Source organism: Carassius carassius, chromosome 33 (assembly GCF_963082965.1).
Source record: "Carassius carassius chromosome 33, fCarCar2.1, whole genome shotgun sequence".
NCBI classification, from domain to species: Eukaryota; Metazoa; Chordata; class Actinopteri; order Cypriniformes; family Cyprinidae; genus Carassius; species Carassius carassius.
The window spans coordinates 12,924,152-12,947,202 of record NC_081787.1 but is presented as its reverse complement, the minus strand read 5'-3'; the positions used below and the strand labels follow the sequence as shown (position 1 = coordinate 12,947,202).

The 23,051-nt window shown below is 40.8% G+C and overlaps 1 protein-coding gene across 1 annotated transcript in view; it reads right to left on the bottom strand.

Annotated features, from left to right (window-relative positions):
* The window catches only part of LOC132113748 (leucine-rich repeat and immunoglobulin-like domain-containing nogo receptor-interacting protein 2), a 282,038-nt gene extending 279,015 nt beyond the window's left edge, over window positions 1-3,023 (bottom strand). Inside the window, exon 1 of the mRNA XM_059521717.1 lies at window positions 2,277-3,023. The gene's annotated coding sequence lies outside the window, so the exon portion shown is untranslated. The remainder of the gene's footprint in view (window positions 1-2,276) is intronic.
* Between the last annotated feature and the right edge of the window lie 20,028 nt (window positions 3,024-23,051).

Sequence of the window (23,051 nt, the reverse complement as noted above, 5' to 3'; positions counted from 1 at the left end):
CCACCCAGCCAAAATTAGACTAAGCCAGCCTAAGATGGTCTGTTTTGACGGTTTTACAGGGTTTTGGGCACTTGACAGCCAGTCATACCGGCTAAACCAGCTAATACCAGCATGGCAAGGCTTAAACTGGCTAAGACTAGCAAACCATGTTAGGCTGGATTTACTGTAGCTCTTTGTGTAAATCAAGTGTTTCTGGAAAGTGTTTCTGGTGTTTCCTAGGAGTGCAACTGACACATTACGTTTGTAATGGCAGTCAATGTCAATGCTTGTTTATGAGTTCACTATAAAGAAATACCTTTGCATTAGTCTGTGTAATTCTAGAGTGAAGCGGCATACATTTGAAATTATATTTGAAAGAAAATCAATCAAGTTCATGATCAAAGAATCTTTGTGCATTCGGAGAGCTTCACAGTGACTACATTCAGGTTCACAGGACATCTGTTATCCCATAACCCAATCTTTTCCACCATCAAACAACACATTTAACATACAAAAAGTTACCATGATGGCCATAAGAGCACCTTCAGGCTTCATGCAGTGGCAAACCTCCTCCGATAGCATGTGTGTTGATGCATCTGACTAGACTGGGAACAAGCAATCCTGGCATTGCAACGAAAGGCTTTTTCTGTGGCTACATCTGCCGGTGCATTCTCATTTCCATCTAAGACCCTTGAAGGCCTGTTTCATAACAGCAGGCAGGCAGGCAGACTACGCTACTGCTGTCGCATATCAATTACCCTATTTATATATTTATTGAACTGTATGTTTTCAAAAGTCACATTTAATGATTGTTTGAATGAAAAATCAATATATGGAAAAGTTTATTTTATATATCCCAATCTAGACTCTCCATGTCAGTGATTCAGAGTGTACAAGTAATTCAACTACACATTAAGCAGCAGCCTCAAATTCAGAGCTCCCTCTTCAAACACAAACCAGCAGACCTAAGGACTGCACGACTGCCTAGTTAGCGCTCAATGAAACATCAAAGACATTGAACACACAGACATCATCACACTCTCTCTTTTTTCTCAATCCGTCTGCTTTTCTTTCTCTCTCTCAATCCAATTGAATTCATCCATGCATACTGACAAGACAGATCATTTATCACATTTCTAAAGTGTTCGGATAAAGAAAATCTCTCTCTTTCTCTACTCTAGCATTCACATGGACAAAAAAGTAGAATCGTTGTTTCACATTCAAACATTTCCTCACATTAACAGACTGGCTAATCTGTTTTTATCTGCAGGCTAATTCACGGGTGTACCGGTAACACATGTGGAGAGAATCATCACTATGGACAGGATAACAGAGGAGCCAGTTTGCACAGGCAGGGTTATTTATTATTCAATTATTGTAAATATTTCAGGGCAGACAGTATGTGCATGCAATCATGAATATTTCAGTCCCTCCTACAAAGAAGAGAGACACTTGTCCACTACCATCAGGGGAGCACACACATGCTCCTCAATGGAGCTGTGGGACATTCACGCCCCAAACCAGAAAGCTTGTCAATTAGTCTGGAAATAAATGAAAAAAAAAAATAATAAAAAGTAAAAATAACTAAAAAAAATATTCTGTGCCCTACCCATCTGGCCTCAGCTGCGTGAAGCAGCAGCACAGATATAAGGCTGTCAAATCTCCTCCATCAAGCCTTCAATCTCTGTCTGCATTTTCGCACCCCTCCTTTCTCAAACATGGTCACAAAACAGCCACTAAATTGCTTCATGTGAAAGTGCCGCTGCTGAATTCATGGGAGAAGTGACAGCAAAAGTAATTACATCGGGCACAAGGAAAATAAAAGACTGACAATCGGTCGGCCACCAACTCTAAAAGTTACAAGACCATTTATAGGTGTAGATTTGAAATACCTCCCCCTCAAATTGACATATAGCTGGTGTTAACCCCTGCAAAACCCCTCCTTCCAACCCCTCACCTCTATTTCCAACAAATGGGGGATCCTGTAAAAATGAGGACCGTCTCACACTGTAATTATGCCTTTTGTCCCCCAACACCCAAGCAATATCTGCCAAGGTGCGAAGGAACAAATCACATTTTTAACCCCAGACCTAAGCACCGATTAAAATGCACGGCACCATCTGAATAACATTTACAAAACCTTCAACTTTAATTAAACAGAACAATTTATGTAACTCTGACTTACATTCCCTCCTTTTCCTTATCAGCAGTCGTTGCGGTACACTAATCTCAGCTCTGTCAAACCTTAATTGCACTTGGTTGCACATGCAAGACATCAAACTTGACTAACGTCTTACCTTAAAATGTTATTTGTGATCCTATACTCCACAGGCTGGCTGAAGCAAAGCAATGCACGACCCAAATCTCTTCAGTTTAGCCCCACAAAACAGCAAACACAAGAGCCTGAGATGCAGATCTATTTTGAACTCTTTTTGTCCTTGCTTCAGATTTTCCTTGATTACTCCCTGCTTTTATAATCCCGTTTTTTTTCTTCTCCTTTATTCTTTTTTCCTCCCTTTAACATCTTCTATTTTCAATGCAGGGGCTGAGGGATGCTGCCTATCTCTGTGAGACTGTGAAAGGAAAAAGAGAGAGAGAAAACGGAGGCAGCTCTCCTCCTTGGTTCTCCCGTTAGTGGCTGAAGTCAGCAGCTGCACTCCAACCTCGGAGAATCCCGCCGTGCACCACTCCGCTTAGCTCATTCTCCACAAGAGCTTGCATCCTGGAGAACTTTCAGACTTGCGCACAATCTGCACTCCACATCAAGCCTAAAAAGGAGCACAAACATTTTGTGTTTAATCCGTGTGTCAGTTATATTTTTCTGGATCGTAGATTTAATTGTCTCTTCACCCACCCGGCACAATGTCTAGATGCTCGGAGTATTGAACATTTCGCTCTCTCTCTTTCTCTGACATGCTCACACATTAGCACACACACGCTTGCCCTCCCTCTCCCAGTTCTTTCCACCCCCTCTATCCATCCATCTCTCCCTCCCTCTTTCTCACTCTCTCGCTGCATGAGAGTCTCAAAATTACTGCATTTGTGTTCAGAGTTGTGTCAAAGATAAAGAATCGCTTCCTACTTTCCTTAAGCAGGAATAACAAGTAGCTCCATATGTGTGCAAATAACATAAAAATATAAAAAAATGAATGATAATGAAGGTAAAGCATGCTCTTCACAGCTGTTCCTGTCTCCTGAGCCAGCACACCAGCCACCCCTCCAAGGAGAAAACTGTACCAGTACCAGCGGAAGGGTCACCATTCAATGTTGGCCAACTGTCAAGAGTGATTGAGGAGGTAGATGAAAATAGAAGCAGATGAAGCAGGCAGATCACAGTGCTACCAGGAAGCAAGTACAATACGCATCGAACAGCAACCGTGGAATCATATAATTAGCGGCATAAACAAAATTGCCAATTCCCTTATCGCCTCGACACACATATGCAAGGAGAAAAGCCTCCGGGGGGCTAGTGAATGAGAGGCAGTGGCAGAACTAATAAAAAACAAAAAGAGGATTGGCATGAACAATGGTATGAAGCGGAAGAGTGTTGCTGTATCTGGGCCTTAACGGCACACATACTGTACACAAACAAAATAGAAAACATGCATATTTGGCCTACTAAGATATTTAAACTACTTTTAATGAACAGTTCTGCAGATGCTGACATTTTGAGGTGTAGGTAGCTTATATTTCTGATTAGCTGCATGGTTGTACAAGTGTTTGCATTAAAGATGTAATTTTGTAATGTTAAACGTAGTCAGCTTAATAGGTAGGTTGATTTCCCAGGAGAGTGTATACACTGACTCTCGCTATCAAAACTGCTGTTCATTTCAGCATCCCAAACAGCCTAATAAAGCCAAATATATGATTTTGAGGGGTGGGGCCATATATTTTGTCAACCAAATGGCATGGGAAACCTGTCTGAAAACCGTCTGTCTTTTTTTTTTTAAATGTGCTGACAAAAAATGACACACTTCAGAATGAAGGACAGCTGTATAACAATAAAAGATAAAATGCATAACAATTGTTACATTTATTAAAATTAGAAAATAATTGCCCATTGTTAGTTCATGATACTAAATGCACGTAATTAATGTTAACAAATCAATTGTTGTAAAGCATCACCAACAATTTTATTTTTATTTTAAATAATTTAAATAAGAAAGCAAGCTATATATGCAGTCATTTAATCATTAAAGCTTAAATCTGTCATTATACATTTAGGTTATCATGCAACTTTAATCAACTGACACCTTTCAAATCTAGAAGATTGGAGCAGTTTGCACAAGAGAAGACCACATGAACAGTACTAAGGTGCAGAAACTCATTCATATATTCAGATATGAAATATTGAAAGATTCAGTTTTACCAATGGCAATTTGCTGCATTTTCCGGCATTAAAGCATAATAAATTGTAACTTCATTTGTTGTGCTTTTGCAGAAACTCACATATTTATAGATGAAAAACAATATTCAATTTCCTTTTTATATGTAGGAATATGTTTAAATGCTTATTTAGAAGCGATGTTTGTGTACTTGTGTACTCTTTTCATTGTACCACCAAACCTGTGTCCCTTTTATTGTATTTCCTTGGGTGCAAATCAAAGGGTAGCGTATTCATTATCTGAATCTAACCAGAAAATACTGCTTTGGTCACACTTCCATGCATGCACAGTTTTAGGGCAGCTTTAACTGCCTTTTTACTAACTTCATGACTTAAAGGGGTCATATGATGCAATTCAAATTTTTCCTTTCTCTTTGGAGTGTTACAAGCTCTTGGTGCAGCTTAGTCAGTCTACATCATCAGTCTACATCATGATGTGGAAAGATTTGCATAATGCCGTCCGAATATTCATACAAAGAAAGAACGCGTAACTTTTATTCACACTGTTGGCACAGACATGTTGTGGAGACGTTATGTGTTTCGTTGTGAAAGTGAAACTACTTTGTTTGGTCTTCCAAGAGAGGACTCAACTAGAAATCAATGGTTAAGTTGTATGAACAACACTGTTCCAGAGCAGCTCAATCCAAATATTCAGTTGTGTGCAGTGCATTTTGTGGAGGAAGAGAACAGGTTCCTATAGCATACAGTCCCAGTGTCTGTTTCTATGAAGAGGGGCATTTACAACTTTGAAAGGACAGTCTGGTGCTTCTGACCCACTGTCTGTAAGTATGTTTTCATATTTAAAGAATTTGTCACTGATGATTCAAACACAAGTTTTGAGCAGTACAGAGTAGCGCTTGTTGTTTGCTGTTTCTCCAGACATGGTTTTATGTTACAGTATAAGACAGCATAATTTGTATACTTTTATAATACAGTATAAGTCATTATAATCAGTAATTATGACCCCACTGGATGCAACAAATGCCTCGTTTATAATGGGTTTAATTGTTTTTGTCTTGTCATGCCGGGACACAAGTTATCATAGTATGGTATTTGTGTAACATTTCCATCACACGCTTGGGGAATTTGGCCAATCACAATGCACTGGATAGCTGACCAATCAGTGTATACCTCACTTTTCAGAATGACGAGCTTTGTAAAAATTGACGTTTTTCAGAAAGGCGGGGCATAGACGAGCAACAATAATGTACATAATGTTGAAAATGTGTTTTTATCTTAAATCGCATTAACACATTTTATTATACCAACTACACAAAATAATGTTCTTTTTGGCAACGATGTATGACCCCTTTAACTGATGACATACTATGACATTGCATGTATTCTTTTGCACTTTAAAGGCTTTTTTGAAGCTTTGATTGTGTTTACAGTGTGCAATATAACATGTGTTCATATTTCGCATGTAAAAAAACACAGTATTTTTACATGTGGATTATAATTTTCGGGAACCGAGTTAAACATAAATTGTAACCATTAATCTCCAAGTACAGCGACCCTGGGAAGGCCAAACAAAGATGACTGGACTAAGAGATGAAAATAACAGCATTTCGACGACATGGCAACAAACACAAACGCAACTCTTCCTCTTCTCCATCAGAGCGCAACAAGAAACATCCCCCTTTTTTGTGTATTCATGTTGGCGGAGGTTAGTAAAAAAATTGTTTTAGTGACGTCATTACTGCAGGAACTAGAGGGATGTAGTCCAAATGGGTCGTTTTTTGTAGGCGAATTCTGTTAAATAAAATATCTCACTTGGCATTTAACTTTGAGCTTTAGAATTTTACAGATATTATTTATGCTCTAACAACAACATTACACACTAACTAAAGTTTAAAACATGCGATCACGAAGAACGGGACCTTTAATATGAAATTATATAGGCTAACACGCTCCGACAAAAAAAGCATGTGCTGCGAGCACAGTAAAGTGGCTGACAGGACAGGAAAATTAGTTTTTACTGACACATTGCCTGATAAAATCTCATCTGATCATAGTTCACTGTTGATGTACTGAAGCTCCCTTGTCACCTGTACATCTTCCGCTCTCGCTTGACTAGTGTCTGGCACTGAGGCGAAGATGGAGTATGTGTCTAAAAAGTCTCCCATTTGATTTTGTTGTAAAGATGTTTCTGCGTATAAATAATGTAAAAAAGAGACAGAAGCAGTAGTTGTGAGTGGGGTTGGCTAACACTAGCTCAGCCCCGCATTAATTGCATTAAATATTTGTAATGAGTTGAACCAAAAAATACATAAAAATATACAAAATAATGCGTTAGTAAAATAAAAGGCTGTTAATATTGACAGCACTATATATTATATTATATTATATTATATTATATTATATTAATTCCAATTATTCTTTTTTAAAGTGAACTATTCCTTTAATAACGTTAAAATATGCTTGCACTTTCTGTAACGATAAATGTACTCTTCATAACTTATATCTTTATATATAAGACACATGTTTCATGCTAAATTATTTTCTCAAACAGCATTTACTCTTACATAGCTGTTCTTAAGATAAGCACTCAGTCCTATCATCCCGTCACATGGCATTTTAGGTGCAGGGTCCTTACTTTTTGCACACATTGAGCTAGTTGTAATAGGAGTGAGTGGGGTGAGTAGAGTAGAATGTGTAACTTATGCTGTGTGTTCTCCATATGCAGTGCAACCTGCAGATAAGCAAGGCTTAAGCAAACAGAACGACTAGTACAGAATCCCATTTTCCAGGTGCCACTATTCACCAACGATCTAGGCACACTTTTCATGTGTAGTATGAAGTGTTACCTGTGGGTCCTCAACCCATCGATGGACAGGTGTGTAACTGAAAATAAGGTCAAATAAAGCGTAAAAAGTCAAATGAGCGTAAAAAGTCAAGTTTCTAGCATAGTCTGCTAACCAATTACAGGGATTTTTAAGTCAAAGCACAATGGGTAGTACGCATGTTGTTGTGGTCCTTCTCCAGTCACTTGACTGTCTTTCAACTGTTTCAAACTGGATACAATCAAAAGTTCTCAGCTAAGAAATATTCCTGTTTAGACTTAGTAGTACCATGCATCTAGAATGTTTCTGCTGTGATTGAACGGGATCAGACTGCAAGGGGAGGGTTTCCTAATTAATGAATGCATGCATTCATCATCATCATCATCATCATCATCATTATTATTATTATTATTAGTAGTAGTAGTAGTATGTTGTTGTTGTTTTTGTTGTTGTAATGAATAATAGGCAATGGCTATTGAATTATAAAAAAAAAAAAAAACAAGCAAAAGAAACAATACACAACTGAGGTAGTAATGCAGCCACAGTGCTGAAAAATTATTTTACTGATAAAGTCTGCGCTGACAATAATTTTCTGTGCATGTATATGTTTCTGTGCAGGAGAAAACAAGAATATATGTTGTCGATAATAAAATACAATTTTATGTTCATTTTTTGTTTATTTTTTATTATTATGTTGTTTGTTATATTTGTTGACTTTGGTCATTGTCTTTGTTAGTTTTAGTTGTTGTGCTGTTGTAGACGTTAAGGTCCTTTGAAATTACTGAAATAATTTGGCAAAGTGATATTGAACTGTTATGTGGTCAATACTTGTCTGGAATTACTTTAGCTGCACATTCCCTGAAAAATACTGTAATTGCACACTTTAGAACATTTGTCAGCAAATCTGTTTCAAGCATTCGACACATTTAAAATTAGCAGCATAGATTAGCACTTCTACAAATGCAAATGTGTTCACATGCATTTTCGACTAATAATAAAAAGAACACTGTTAAATTAATGATTATTTAAATTATTATTATTATTAGTAGTAGTAGTATAGATTAGCACGTCTACAAATGCAAATATGGTCACATTTGTAGCTACCTTTATTATTAATAAATGTGATTTGATTTAATGTTTGGCATCCTTGGCACCTGAATGTCAACATGTGATTGCATTACCTGATAATGATGTTAATAGGTGTAAATGTGCATAACAATCAGGGCAAGGAGAGCACTGCAGTAATTATATTTAACACCAACAAGGACCTAAAAAGAAATGTCAATATGAATGCTAGATGTGTTAAAACTTAAATAAATAAATTATATATATATATATATACAGTATGTATATATAATTATAATAAGGCTCTGCTAACCAGCCATATCTTTTCTGAACACCAAATTGATCTTCCTACATAGCATTTCCATTTCTATGAGCAATAAACATAATAATTAATGATTACAACCAAACAGTTCCCTTTACTTTTAATCACAATTTTAACCTTGACTGAAAGGTTAAATATAAATCCACCAATTATATTCGTCAAAGTCATTTCTCCAATCTACTGTACTTACTCTCAATAAAAATGAGTTACCGTTCTGATGTCCTGACCTGAAGGAGTAATTTTGTCAAAAAATATAATGTTGTATTTGAGGTCAACAAGAGCGAGATGAAGTGGGTAAAGTGGGGTAAAGATGTGTACCTGAGCTTTCTTTTACAAAGAGAGAGAGAGAAAAAAAATGAAAAATAAATAAATAAATAAAATGAGAACGTGTCCTTTCATAATGTTTGAATCAACACATAATCAACACATAATAACTGATGTTGAAAATAACACTGACCATAAACTTGCACAAAAATTCTGTGTTAAATTAAAGATAATAATAAAAGAGAAGCTTCTAAACACAGGTGTGAGGTGTTAACAATTGTTGGCAAACAGTTGAGAACACAGAGAGGCTGCTAAAAACTACATTGTTAGCAATGTTATTTTTTGATTTGTTGGACAGACTTTATTACAAATAAAACCTGAGCATTGACAGACTGTCTATGAAATGAAGAAAAAAAGTAAAATTAGGCAATTCAAATGCCCTTTAATGCATGATTAAATTCAGCATAGATTTACAAATGAAAATTTTCTTTAAAAAATGGTTAGTTATGTTAAACCACCAGGTATAGGTATAGAGAGAAGGCTTTTCAAAACCTTAAACACTACGATGTTTAAGATTGCTGTTTTAGTGATCTGCACAACTGACATTACCGATATATTTATGTTATTTTATATAGTTATGCAATATCACAGAGGCAGGAGTGCTGCTTATCCTGAATATCAGTACCAATGCAAGTTTATATGGCATAATTTCACAGTAAATAAATAAGTACATACACAAATATGATTGAAGTAATGGCTGCTGATTTTCGATTTGTCATCACAGGAATAAAGTACATTGTATGCATATATATATATATATATATATATATATATATATATATATATATATATAGTACAGACCAAAAGTTTGGACACACCTTCTCATTCAAAGAGTTTTCTTTATTTTCATGACTATGAAAATTGTAGAGTCACAATGAAAAAATATTTACAATTAATCAATTAGCAAACGCTTTTATCCTAAGTGACTTACAAATGAGGTCAATGTAAGCAACCAAAATCATCAAGAGAGCAATAATATGCAAGTTATTTAGCAAGTCTTAGTTAGCTTAATGCAGTACACATAGCAAGGTTTTTTTTAATTGTTTTATTTTTTATTATATAATAATACAAAGGAAACATATAGAATAGAAAAAGAACAGGACAAGCTTTTTAAAAATAAATAAAAATAAAATACAAAAAACAAGTAGTTAGTAAACGAATAGAGTGTAAGTCTAAAAAGGGCAATTTTAATTTTTAAAGAATAGAATTAGAATAGAGAGTCCTAAAGTCAGAGGGTCAAATAAAGATGGAAGAAATGTGTTTAATTTAATTTATTATGCATTTAAATGTATTAAAAACTGTTACATTTAATTACTTTGAACAAACATTATTGACAATCATTAAAAAATAAACTTTGTTTCAACATGTATTTGATATTGCAATAAACAGTCCCATGGTAAAGTTGGTCAGACATTACCATAAGTGGAGTTTCATGAGTCACAAAAAAAAAAAGCTTAATTTATAAATGGACATCGCTTTACTTTCAGTAGCCTAACTGATATGAAAAGGTCATTTAGTGAAGGATTTGTCCGACTGATTTAAATTCAAACCAGCAATGTGAGTAAAAATTAATCATGAAAAGAAGCTGTTTAAATGAGTCATTTGTTCATGAATCATCATATTTAGTGTTCAAATGGGTCATTTATTTCAGAAAGTCTTAGTAAGCAGTTACCTATGTGGGAAGTACATACAGTGCCTTTTGAAAGTATTAATACCCTTATTTTTTATTTATTCACATTTTGTTATCTTGCTGCCTTGTTTAAACTGCTTTAAATTTCTGGGACAGTTGAAATTTAGCTCAGGAGCATTCATTTAGCTTATAGATACTACACTTCGAGTGAATTGAATCTGTGGCAAATTCAATTGAATGGGAATGATTTGGAAAGGCACACAAATATTGCTACAAGTGCAACTGCATCATATAATAATTGCTGTTAATAATGTTCATCGTCTGGCTGACTACGTCTTGTATTAACTTTTTCTAAAAAATCCTGTCATATGCGCACAAACTGACAGTCACCACTCATAAGCTACTACTAAATATTGTAGAAACGTAATTTTCTGTAAAGTTGCTTTGTAATGATTTGTATCGTAAAAAGTGCTATTCAGATAAACTTGAATTGAATTGAATGTCTTAATAATAGGTCTAACAGCTAATAATGCATATCAGAGCAAAAACGAAGCCCTGAGGTAAAAATAACAGCTTGTACAGCTAAAAAGAAAAAACAGGTTTGTGTCAAGCCACACATCTGGGGAAGAGTTCAGAAACACATTCTGCTTCATTGAAGGATCACAAAAGAATGTAGTCTCTGTTACACTTAATGGAAGAAGTTTGAAACAACCAGGACTCTTCACAGAGATGGCCTTCTGGTCAAACTGAGCAATTGATGGAGAAGGGCTTTGGTTTGAGTTGTGACCTCTATAATCATATGTGGATATTGGAGAAATCTACAGAAGGAAAAATATAACTGCAACACTCAACCGATCTGGGCTTTATGGTAGTGTGGCCAAACTCAATCCTCTCTTCAGTGAAGACACATGAAAATGCATTTAGAATTCTCAAAAAAGCACCTAAAGGACCCAGAGACTGTGAGAAACAAGATTATCTGGCCTGATGTTCCAAGCATCATGTTTGAAGGAAACCAGGCACTGCTCATCACCTGCAGAGTACCATCCCAACAGTAAAGTGTGCTGGTAGCAGCCTCTTGCTGTGGGGCTGTTTTTCAGCAGCAGGGACCGAGGGACTCATCAGAGTAGAAGAAACACCTAATGCACCAAAATATTGAGATAGCTTAACGAAAACCTAATCTAGAGCGTTTAGAACCTCAGACTGGGCAGAATGTTCACCTTCCAGCAGGACAATGACCCTAAACATTCATCAAGAGTGTTTTATAGACAACTCTGTGAATGTCCTTGAGCCTGGGATTGAACCCAGTCAAATATTTCTGGCGAAAGCTGAAAAACCTGACCCCCCACCATCCATCCTGACAGAGCTTGAGAGGTGAAGAGATAAGGAGAAGGATGGCAGATAATTGCCAGCTGCTGATGAGCAAAGCATGACGCATAAAACAAAAAAAGACTTGAGGCTGTAAAGGTGCTTCAGCAAAATATTTAGCTAAGGGTTGAAATACTTATGCAATGTACTTATTTAAGCTTTTTGTATTATTATTATTATTTTAACAAATTTATGAAGTTGTGACAATTCTGTTTTTGTATAGTAAATATGGTGTATGGAGTGTAGATTTATGTGGGAAAAAAGTAATTTAAAGCAAGTTAACAAAAGGCAACAACATAAAATGTAAATTAATGTAAAATGTAAAATGAATACGTTCGCATGAAAGCTGTAGCAAGACAACTCACTAGGTTTTGGAAAAGAGCCATATAAATTGATAAAGGAAATTTTTTGTTCTCTATATAAAGTGCTAATGAACTGAATAGTCTGTTCCACATCACTGCTAAATATTCATTAAATAATGAATAAATAAAAATATAATTCAGTCCAGCTATATCCCGTTAGGTCTAATTAATACACTTGTATTAGAAGATGCATATAAGAGCTTTTGAATGCTCAGGCAAGAGACAGAAAGAGAAACCTGTGTGTGGGTATGACAGCCTGCTGACCATATGCTACCACTGAGCCCACCCATGGAGCAGCCGCAGAGGGTCCAGCAACCAGCCCCAGTAACCAGGACTGCCAGCAGGGCACCAATGACATATAACAACTTCAGAGCATTATTTTGAATTAAGTGGAAGAAAAAAATCCATCAGTTTCCTGCAGCACACATTCTTCCAGATCTAATAGTCAATAACCTTCCAGGGGACAGTAGACAGCATGGTGCATACTGCATTGGATGTCCAAGATCTGCCCATGAGATGTACAGCAAGTCCTCAAAAACTTACTGTAATGTTTAGCTTAAAGTAAAAACAAATGATGTTTTGCAATAAAAGGATGGGTGATCTTTGCAGATGTAATACATTCTGAATTTGTAGCATAAGTGGTGTTTCATCCTGACATTCAAAAAAGATGATTTTAAAAGATGTTTAAAGATTTTCGGCTTTCATAACTTCAAACAAGGCTGAAATTTCAAGATGAAATTGCAACATGTTTTGTATATAAATCCTCATATAAATAAGACTTGTTCTATCACAATGTGATTTTAGACCAAAAATGGCTCTGTAATTCTGATAAAACAGTCTGAGAAAAAATAAAAATAAAATCGATGCTCTTTGATGTGGTGTGACAAATCACTAACTAGCTGTTTAGTTAGGGGTTGTTGCATCAAAAAAACCTCAGTGATGTAACAATCCTATCAACTAACATTATTATGTATTTACCTCAGGAAAGCCCAATATCCATAGCTAGAAAAAATAACTCAAGAACAGGAGCTTTCAAAAAAGTGATACTATGTTTTATAATTTTATGGACATAGATTGTCTTTACATGCAGTGAGTTGTTCACAAGCATATTCACCAAATTTGTTTAGTCATAAATACCCTGTTATGGGGTGAAGAAAACCTCTGCAAGTTATTCAGTGCTTGAACAAATTTTCTGAATAAATTTAACTAAATCATCAACAATTTCAACTCATTTTGCAAACCCATGACTGATGAGTTAAAAATGAATACACAAATTTGGTATCATTATCTTTGTGATTATCTGGATGTTTACAGTTTAGACCTCTATGCCACATCTCACATACAGAGTGACAACTCACTACGTAATAGTCATGACTCTTTCCGCCCATCTTCAGGAAACAAAAGGTCAAGATGACACACAAGGGGACAAATACATGAGTGTATGTGACACCAAGTCAAAGAAAAGAGACTTGATTTATGCAGACAAATGTCAGACAACTTGATCATAGAGTGTGAAAGTGCCGCTTTACACTCCAAAGTGTCAGAGGCAGATCTTGTTGGATCTCACAGTGCCTGACAGTCGATTAATTTTCTATTGAAAACACAAAGCATTATTATATTTCTCAAGTCAATTTGATGGTATATTTTGTCAGCGTGTTTTCAAAAGGAACTCTGCAATGTTCCTACAGTCAAACAACTTAAGCCGGTCCTACAATGCCGAATCTCTATATCTGTTCTTAATGTTAATTTCATTTCCCGCAGAGATTAGTTTAGTGTAGATGTTTCAGTTTATCATGTAGTATTTCTTTCTTTCTTTCCCCCCACTGAAGGAAAAACAGGTTTTGGGAATACAATTTCAGTGGTTTAGCAACCTGAGACCTACATTAATTTGTCAATTTATTGTAGTTTTTAAACTTTAGGAGTAATGATCTGGCCATTTCTTTCTTGGTGTGCTGGTGCTAATGGACCAGTGATATTACTCCAATAAATCTCCTGACACATTCACAGAGCTCTTGGCATTCATGGAGTGCTCTAGCATGCTCTCTTTCTCTACCCATACACACACACACCTTACCAAATCTGACCATTTTCAAAGGTCAACAAAATTAAGTCATCATCTGTATCATGTTGACCTTTTATTGAACCTAAATGACAACCATTAACTGGAGAAAATATGTTAAAGGTTACCTGTATCTAAAGAACCCGCTCAACTGACACCAACAATAAACCTACTACAGTGAAATGACCAGACCGAGATACTTAACACACAATGGATACATAAAGCCTTAATCTTTAAATCAATATAATGTGAATTCCAGCCACCCACCCACTCCCCGTTCTTCCATCTAACACCTCACAGGCCTGACTATGACTAGCGCTGTAATATTTATCACATTCCATGCACATGTCCCTTTCAGGGCCTGAAGTAATATGTCCTGGCACACTCAACTGGACTAATGTATCAAGGCAATGACACAAAAGACTTAAAATGGGACAGAACCCCAAATCCTAATGAATCACAATTCTAATAAAGGCCTCAAGGGTAATCCTGGGCGAATTCATAAAACAGTTGCTCTACTTTACGTGAGAGTTTTGCAGCACAAAACGTACTCGGTTACTAACGTAACCTCGGTTCCCTGAGATGAGGGAACGAGTACTGCGTAAGCTAGCTTACGCTATGGGAAAAGGTCCCCTTTTCTCGAGAATATGAAGCCAAAAATTATCCTTAATTTTTAAATAATGTAAAACGCAGTGCTGCAGCACAGCAGACCCAAGCGAAGCGGCTCGCGCGCTTATTGGCTGTGCTGCGGCAACTGCAGCAACCTATGGTGAGGCGGCGGAGAGTAACGAACCAATGGGGGCGCTTCGCGCCCATTGGACGTCAGAGCGCGCCAAAATAGGCGTGGCTGGAACTATATAAGCCACCGCTTCACCATAGGGATCAGGTTTTAAATCGACTGAAGCGATCACCCGGTCCGAGCACATAGCACGGCAGGTTACGCAGTACTCGTTCCCTCATCTCAGGGAACCGAGGTTACGTTAGTAACCGAGTACGTTCCCTTTCGAGAGTACTCTCGTACTGCGTAAGCTAGCTTACGCTATGGGAACACAATGTAAAACGCCGTGCATGCTCGGGAACTTCGACCTGTCACAGCCCGAGGCGAGAGCTCGGGGCTTTATAGCAGGAGAAATCCCAGTCCCAACAGCCAACCTTAGTGAGCTTTATATAGGGAACGAAAGAAAGGGGGACGTGATAAGGCTTAGCACGTCTATATAGAAAGTACCCTGGCCTGCAGGGCAGGGACTTGCAGATTATAGAATCTAATAAATGTGGACGGAGAGGCCCAGCCTGCCGCCGCACAGATATCATCCAGTGGTATCCCGCAGGACCACGCCCATGACGAGGCCATACCTCGGGTGGAATGGGCTCTGATGCCGAACGGGCAGTGAAGGCCCTTAGATTTGTAAGCCAGCGAGATAGTGTCTACTATCCATCGCGATAGGCTTTGCTTCGTGGTGGCGAGACCTCGGGTGCGCCCACCAAAGCATATGAAGAGCTGGTCCGACCTCCTGAATAAGGCGGAGCGCGCAATATAGATTTTAAGAGCCCTGACGGGGCAGATGAAGCTCGCGTTGCTTTCGTCGCTTTGCGAGGAAAGGGCTGACAGCGAGATGACCTGCGCTCTGAACGGTGTTGAGAGCACCTTGGGGACATAGCCGTGTCTTGGTCTGAGAATGACTCTGGAGTCATTAGGCCCAAACTCGAGACAGTCAGCGCTTACAGATAGCGCATGTAAATCCCCCACTCGCTTGACTGAGGCCAGAGCCAGTAGAAAAGCGGTTTTGAACGAAAGAAGCTTCATAGCGACAGACTGAAGCGGTTCAAAAGGGGGGCCCTTTAAGGCCTCTAGGACCGTATACAGGTCCCAGGAAGGGATTGAAGGGGGTCGGGGAGGGTTCATCCGACGAGCTCCCTTAAGGAAACGAATGACCAGTTCATTTTTTCCCAGTGATAGGCCGGCCACCGGAGCATGAGAAGCTGCAATGGCTGCCACATACACTTTGAGCGTAGACGGGGATCTGCCCGCATCTAAACGCTCCTGTAGGAAGGAGAGTATCTCCAACACGTCACATAAGTGAGGGTCTAGGTTCCGTGTCCCGCACCAGGTGGAGAACACTGACCATTTCTGCGCGTATAGGCGCCTGGTTGAGGGCGCTCTGGCTTACGTAATGGTCTTTAACACTCCCTCAGGGAGGTTCCCGGGTACCCGTTGAGGGGCCATACATGAAGGGCCCAAAGTTCGGGGTGGGGATGCCAGAGCGCGCCCTTCAGCTGCGTGAGGAGATCTTTCCGCAGCGGTATTGGCCATGGGGCTGTACTGGACAGCTGCATCAGCTCGGAGAACCAAGGTTGGGTCGTCCAGAGTGGGGCTACTAGCAGCATAGCACATCTGCTCTTCCTGACCCGATCGATGACCTGCGGCAGCATCGCGACCGGTGGGAAGGCATAAAGCGGGCGTCTGGGCCAATCGAGGGCCAGCGCGTCCCTGCTCTTTGAAAAATATATTGGGCAATGAGCTTCTGAGGCGAAGAGGTCGACCTCTGCCCTGCCGAAGATGCTCCACATCAACTGAACCGTCTGTGGGTGAAGAGACCACTCCCCAGGGGGAACATTCGCCCTGGAAAGCATGTCCGGGCCCCGGTTCAGGATGCCAGGTACATGCACTGCCTTTAGCGAGCGCAGATTGTAATGTGCCCATGTCAGAAGACGCTCGGTCAGGGTGTGCAAGGTTTCTGACCTGACACCACCCTGGCGATTTATGTAGGCCACCACTGACATGCTGTCTGATCTGACCAGAACGTGATGGCCCTTTAAAAATGGGAGGAAAGCTTTCAGGGATAGTTCGACCGCTATCATCTCCAGACAGTTTATGTGTAACAGTCGCTCCGGGCTCGACCAGAGGCCGGAGGCAGACCTGCCCTCGTACAGGGCGCCCCAACCGAGGTTGGATGCATCTGTCGAGACTACTTTCCATTTCGAGACAGCGCCCGTGCTTACGCCTAACTGATACCAGTTGGCTATTTTCCAAGGGGCCAGAGCTGCGATGCAGCCGTGGGTCACCCTGATGCGCGCGCGGCCGGAAATCCAGGCGCGCGCTGGAACACGGTCTCTCAGCCAGCGCTGTAGTGGGTGCATGCGCAGCAGGCCCAGTTTGAGAACCGCAGAGGCTGATGCCATCAGACCTAGCATTTCCTGAAATCGTTTGAGCGGGTAAAGAGACCCGGCTTTGAACGACACGGCTAAATGCTGAATAGTGAGAGCGCGCTGTGACGTCAGACGCGCTGTACATGTCACAGAGTCTATGTCTATCCCCAAAAAGGAAATCCTCTGGCTGGGAGACAGAGCGCTCTTGACAGTGTTGATCGTGAGACCCAGGCATTCTAAATGGCTGAGGATCCAGGATCTGTGTGTCGTCAGTAGTTCCTCGGAATGGGCTAAAACTAGCCAGTCGTCGAGGTAGTTCAATACTCGCACTCCCCGCATTTCTCGGCCTCTCCGAATGGAAGAACCATGTACTGATAAGTATGCCCCTCGAAGGCGAATCTCAAGAATGGCCTGTGATGGGGTGCTATTTGAATGTGAAAGTAAGCGTCTTTCAGATCCACTGAGAAAAACCAATCCCTCGGGCGAATTTGCGCGAGTATTTGTTTGGTAGTTAACATTTTGAACGATCGCGTCATAAGCGCTTTGTTCAAACGTCTGAGATCTATAATGGGTCTGAGACCGCCATCCTTTTTTGGTACGAGGAAGTAGCGGCTGTAAAAGCCTGACTCGCGCTGCGCAGGGGGGACAGTTTCTATCGCCCCTTTTGCAAGAAGGTTTATCAGTTCGGCGCGAAGGACGTGTGTCATTTCGCTTTTCACTTTCGTTTCGACCACGGCGCGAAAGCGCGGCGGTCTGCGAGCGAACTGGAGCGAGTAACCTCGTTTTATTATATTCAAAACCCAATCTGATATGCCGGGGATGGCCTGCCATGCAGCGGCTCGTGCGGCTATGGGTTGAATGTGCTTCGGGCACTGGCCGCCTGTTATGAGGGGACCAGTAGCTCGAGTATGCTGTGCTTGTGACACTGTGGTGACAGCGCTTATTTGTAGGGTTGCGCACTGAGAAGTGGGCACGCGCGCTACATTTAGAGCACCTCCGGCGCGAGCGGGAAGGTGGGCATGAAAGGAGACCCGAGTGAGTCTTTGTGACACTTGGGGGAGTGTGTATACATGTAGGGGTGCGTACTGTGTAGTGGGCACACTGCCTACATAGAAAAAGCTCTTTTTGTGCTTTATTGAGGTCGCCGTGAAAACGGCGTTTGTGTGCAGGTGTGCGTGCATTGTAACAGGCTCGTTTACTGCAGTATAGACATCTCCAACCGCCTTTAGTGAGGGGATTGGAGGAAGCATGTGAGGTTTCTTGTGTGGTGGTCCGGCCGCAGCGGGACTTAACCACGGTCTTTTCAGCCCGAAGGTCAGGAGGGCTTCGGAGGCTCGGGGTTCAGCACAATCCTGGGCCGAGGTCCCCGTCTCTCTGGCGGTTTGCGGCTCGCAGAGCGAGAGCGGTGCTGGGTCTCGCTGGGCGAGACTGTAAGTCTGGCTGCGATGGCTTCGAGGTCTGAGGGGGCGGCGCGTTTCTACGGCGTCCCGCAGCAGAGCTAGAGCGTTTCGGCAGGAAGTGTCTCATTGCCTGCGACGTTTTCTGAGCCTCAGTGAAGCGTTCAGCGAAACCCTTAACCGACTGGCCAAAGAGGCCGGAAGGCGAGATAGGAGAGTCGAGAAAGGCGGATTTGTCGGCGTCTTTCATCTCCGTGAGCGTGAGCCAGAGGTGTCGCTCTAAAACAGCGAGGCTTGCCATGCTTCGGCCGATCGCTTGTGCTGTGGTCTTTGTCGCACGCAGGGCTAGATCAGTAGCGCTGCGGAGATCTTTAAAGTCATAGGTATCTGGGTCAGACTCGTCCAGGTTATGGAGAAGTCTGGCCTGAAAAACCTGCAGCACAGCCATGGTGTGTAGAGCCGAAGCGGCTTGACCAGCGGAGGTGTAAGCTCGGCCAGCGAGAGCTGAGGTGGTGCGGCACGGCTTGGATGGATGCACAGGCTTCGACCGCCATCCAGCGGCTGAGGGCGGGCAGAGGTGTGCAGCAATAGCCTCCTCGAGAGGGGGGAGGCTCTCGTAACCGTGGTCTCGGGCGCCGCCGACAGAGGAGAGCGCTGACGAGACAGAAGTCTTCAAGCGTGCGGAGAATGGGGCTTTCCACGACTTCGTGAGTTCATTGTGAACTTCCGGGAAGAAGGGGGCGTTTCTTTGCGGAGGGGCCGAAGGGCGCCCCTGCAGGAACCATTCATCCAGCCTGCTTTTAGCGGGCTCGTCTGGAGGAGACCAGTCGAGCTGAAGGTCGCTGACAGCCCTTGTAAGCACGCGAGTAAGCTCCGCGTCGATATCGGCGCGTTGTCCGGTGCAGCTGGGTGCTGTAGAGGGGGGGGGGTCCGCAATGGAGCCCGACCATTCCTCACTACTGGACGCGGCGAGAGAAAGGCTGTCGTGTCTGTCCTCTTCCGCCTCAGGCGCTCCGAAGGAGAATGGGGCGCTGGTGAGCAGGGACTGGCGCTGCTCGTCCACGAAGAGGACAGGCGAAGGAGTGAGAGCGGGCGAGGCACGCGGGGAGTGTTCCGGCGTGAGCTCGCGTGTAACAGTATGCTCAGGCATTCTCTGATCGCGGCGTTTCTTACGCGGCACTTGAGAGAGAAGAGGCGGAGCGGGTGGAGCATCGTGGCTGGTTTGAGCTAATCGAGCCCGCAGGGTCGATATAGCCATGTCGTCGCACTCAGGGCAGCCACCCTTGAAGAGTGCGCTCTCAGCATGCTCGCGGCCCAGGCAGGAGACACAGATGATGTGGCGGTCCTCGCTGGGCAGAGGGCCTCGGCAGGAAGCGCAGGCCCGAGGCATTTGAAACAACGCCTCGAATTCTGGAGGAAAAAAGTGTGATGCAGCGGCAAACACACTAGCTTTGAAAAGGATATAGTCACGCCGGATGGCGCAGCAGGAAGCGAGTGCTGAAGGCGGCGTCGAGATGAAGCACGAGCCGGCGTCCTCAGATCTGCGCTGCAGTGCTATCCCGCTGAGAGGCTTTTCGACGGCGTGTAGAGGCTTCTCCGGAGAAGACAGCGAAGTGCAGGTGAGATCGCTGAAGGAGATGAAATCTGATCCCTATGGTGAAGCGGTGGCTTATATAGTTCCAGCCACGCCTATTTTGGCGCGCTCTGACGTCCAATGGGCGCGAAGCGCCCCCATTGGTTCGTTACTCTCCGCCGCCTCACCATAGGTTGTTGCAGTTGCCGCAGCACAGCCAATAAGCGCGCGAGCCGCTTCGCTTGGGTCTGCTGTGCTGCAGCACTGCGTTTTACAGTATTTAAAAATTAAGGATAATTTTTGGCTTCATATTCTCGAGAAAAGGGGACCTTTTCCCATAGCGTAAGCTAGCTTACGCAGTACGAGAGTACTGTCGAAAGGGAACCATGTGTTTTATTCACCAGACGCTAAAAGCCTACATGGATCCTTTTCACATTCTCAAAAGTCATTGTAGTTGGGCAAACTTCTACAGTGGTGAATGGAAACTTCAACAAATATATGCACTTAAAATGCACTCCCATTTGTTCTAATAGTAAAATAAAACAACATTGTGTTTCTGTGACTTTCCAAGAGATGAAAAAATACTGAGATATTAACAGTGGTGAGAGGAGTGAAAAAATGTCAAATTTGTCCTCACTACCTCATCCGTTGTATTATAAACTTTCATGCAGTAGTGTTAAAAGGTTAGTTCACCCAAATTCTGTCATCATTTACTCACCCTTAAGTCGTTCTAAACCTTTATGAGTTTCATTCGTCTACTGTATACAAAAGAATATATTTTATACAGTATATAGGCCTATATTTAATATTTAATACACTGCCACTGTTATTACTTTTGGCACAATCACACCTCCTTATGTAAATTAAGCTCATTATGGATTGCATTTCATGCTCAAAACTTGGCTCAATTAACTTTGGAATTTCATTTAAACAAGATCTCCACTAACCCTTACGATACACTTAAATTCTGCGGACAAAAACACAATCTGTGTTACAGATGCCAACGAACACTGTGTAACTGATAATTATGATGTGATGGCTGAAGAGTGAAAAATCCGTCATGCTGTGAACAAGTAGGAGGGACCAAGAGTCCACTGTTCAACTCGGGCTGTGGACCTTATTTCATCATAATTAACCAGCGAGATGACTAACAGAAGCAGAGTCCTTCAATCCGCTGCGTGCCTTGTCAGTGTGTTTGGTCATTTGCATACAGTAATGAATCTCTAAAAAAGCAAGAAGGGAGGGTTTATCATAAGTGTCATTATCTTCATATTGTAATTTGGTCACAAGGTAGTTTCTAGGAATTTTTCAAAGCAAAAACTACTAATGGCAAATACTATCCCTGGGGAGAATGGGTGTAAGATATGCTCTCAGTCTAAATTAAAATTCCTAGCCAAACTGAGTACTTTTTTTTTTTTTATAATGCAGTGAATTACTAGAAATCTGTACTTCATTCATTCTACAGCATTACAGATACACTATATTTATTTTATATATATCAATATTTAATTTATAAATAAATTAATATTTATACATTTATTAATAAACATATTTATAATTGTATAAATACAACATATAAGTGGAAAAAAATATAAAACAAAAAATAATTAGTTAGTTTGTTTGTTTGTTCGTTAAAATAAAATAAAATAAAATAAAATAAAATTCACTGAATTCTGGTTGTCTGTCTTGTTATAACATCACAATTTTTTTTATTTCCTTAAAAATATTATATTTTTCTATTCTTATGAAACCAACAACATGACATTGTTGAATTGTGAGACTACTTGAGTACTGAATCTCTGCTGAGTTTAAAGTAACAGCAATGAGAATGATACACATGTTGCACCAGAGAGGTTAATTAGACAGGCAATGTATCTCTCTGGAAGGTAAATGTATATGAGTAATTTTCATTGCTGCATTTGTGAGGCAGCTCACCACTTGATTGATGTCGGCTGTGGTAATGGAATGACTTTAATGTATGTGACTCCAGCCTCACAATTAAAGCTGATGCAAAACATCAATCAACACAGAGTCAATTTGTTTTGAAATGTCTAAAATGGGCAAGATTGTAATATCATTGCATCTTCTGATCAAGTGTTGTGTTTCATACAACATTAATAGAGAATGTCATTCAGATATTTTCATTTAAAAAACCTATTAAATGAAATAAGACCCTATTTGTTTTACTGACGTCTCCTTCTTAAATTACTGATAAGACACACTGAAAAAAAGAAGTACAATATGCAAAGTTTTTGCACACATATTTTAAGTAAATTTAAGTATAGAATTAAGTCATTTACTTAACTGTGATCTTTAAGTTATGCAATATAATTTCTACTTCTAATCAATTGAAGTTTACTCTGAAATTCTCAAGTATGTTACTCAGTAATTGTTTCTAAACTTTACTCTAACAATGTAGCACAAAAAAATAAAAAATAAAAAAATAAAAAAAACATGCCCGCAGAGCCCATGGTTCACTTAGAAAAACAAGGAAGTAGACAGCTTGTTAAACTTTCAAAGATAATATTTCCACAGAATACAGATAACGCCCAAATTACCAGCTGTGGTGCTCTCTATCTCAGGAATAGACTATGCGACTTTTGCTGGGTTTTCACAGATGGGGTCACACACACACACACACACACACACACACACACACAC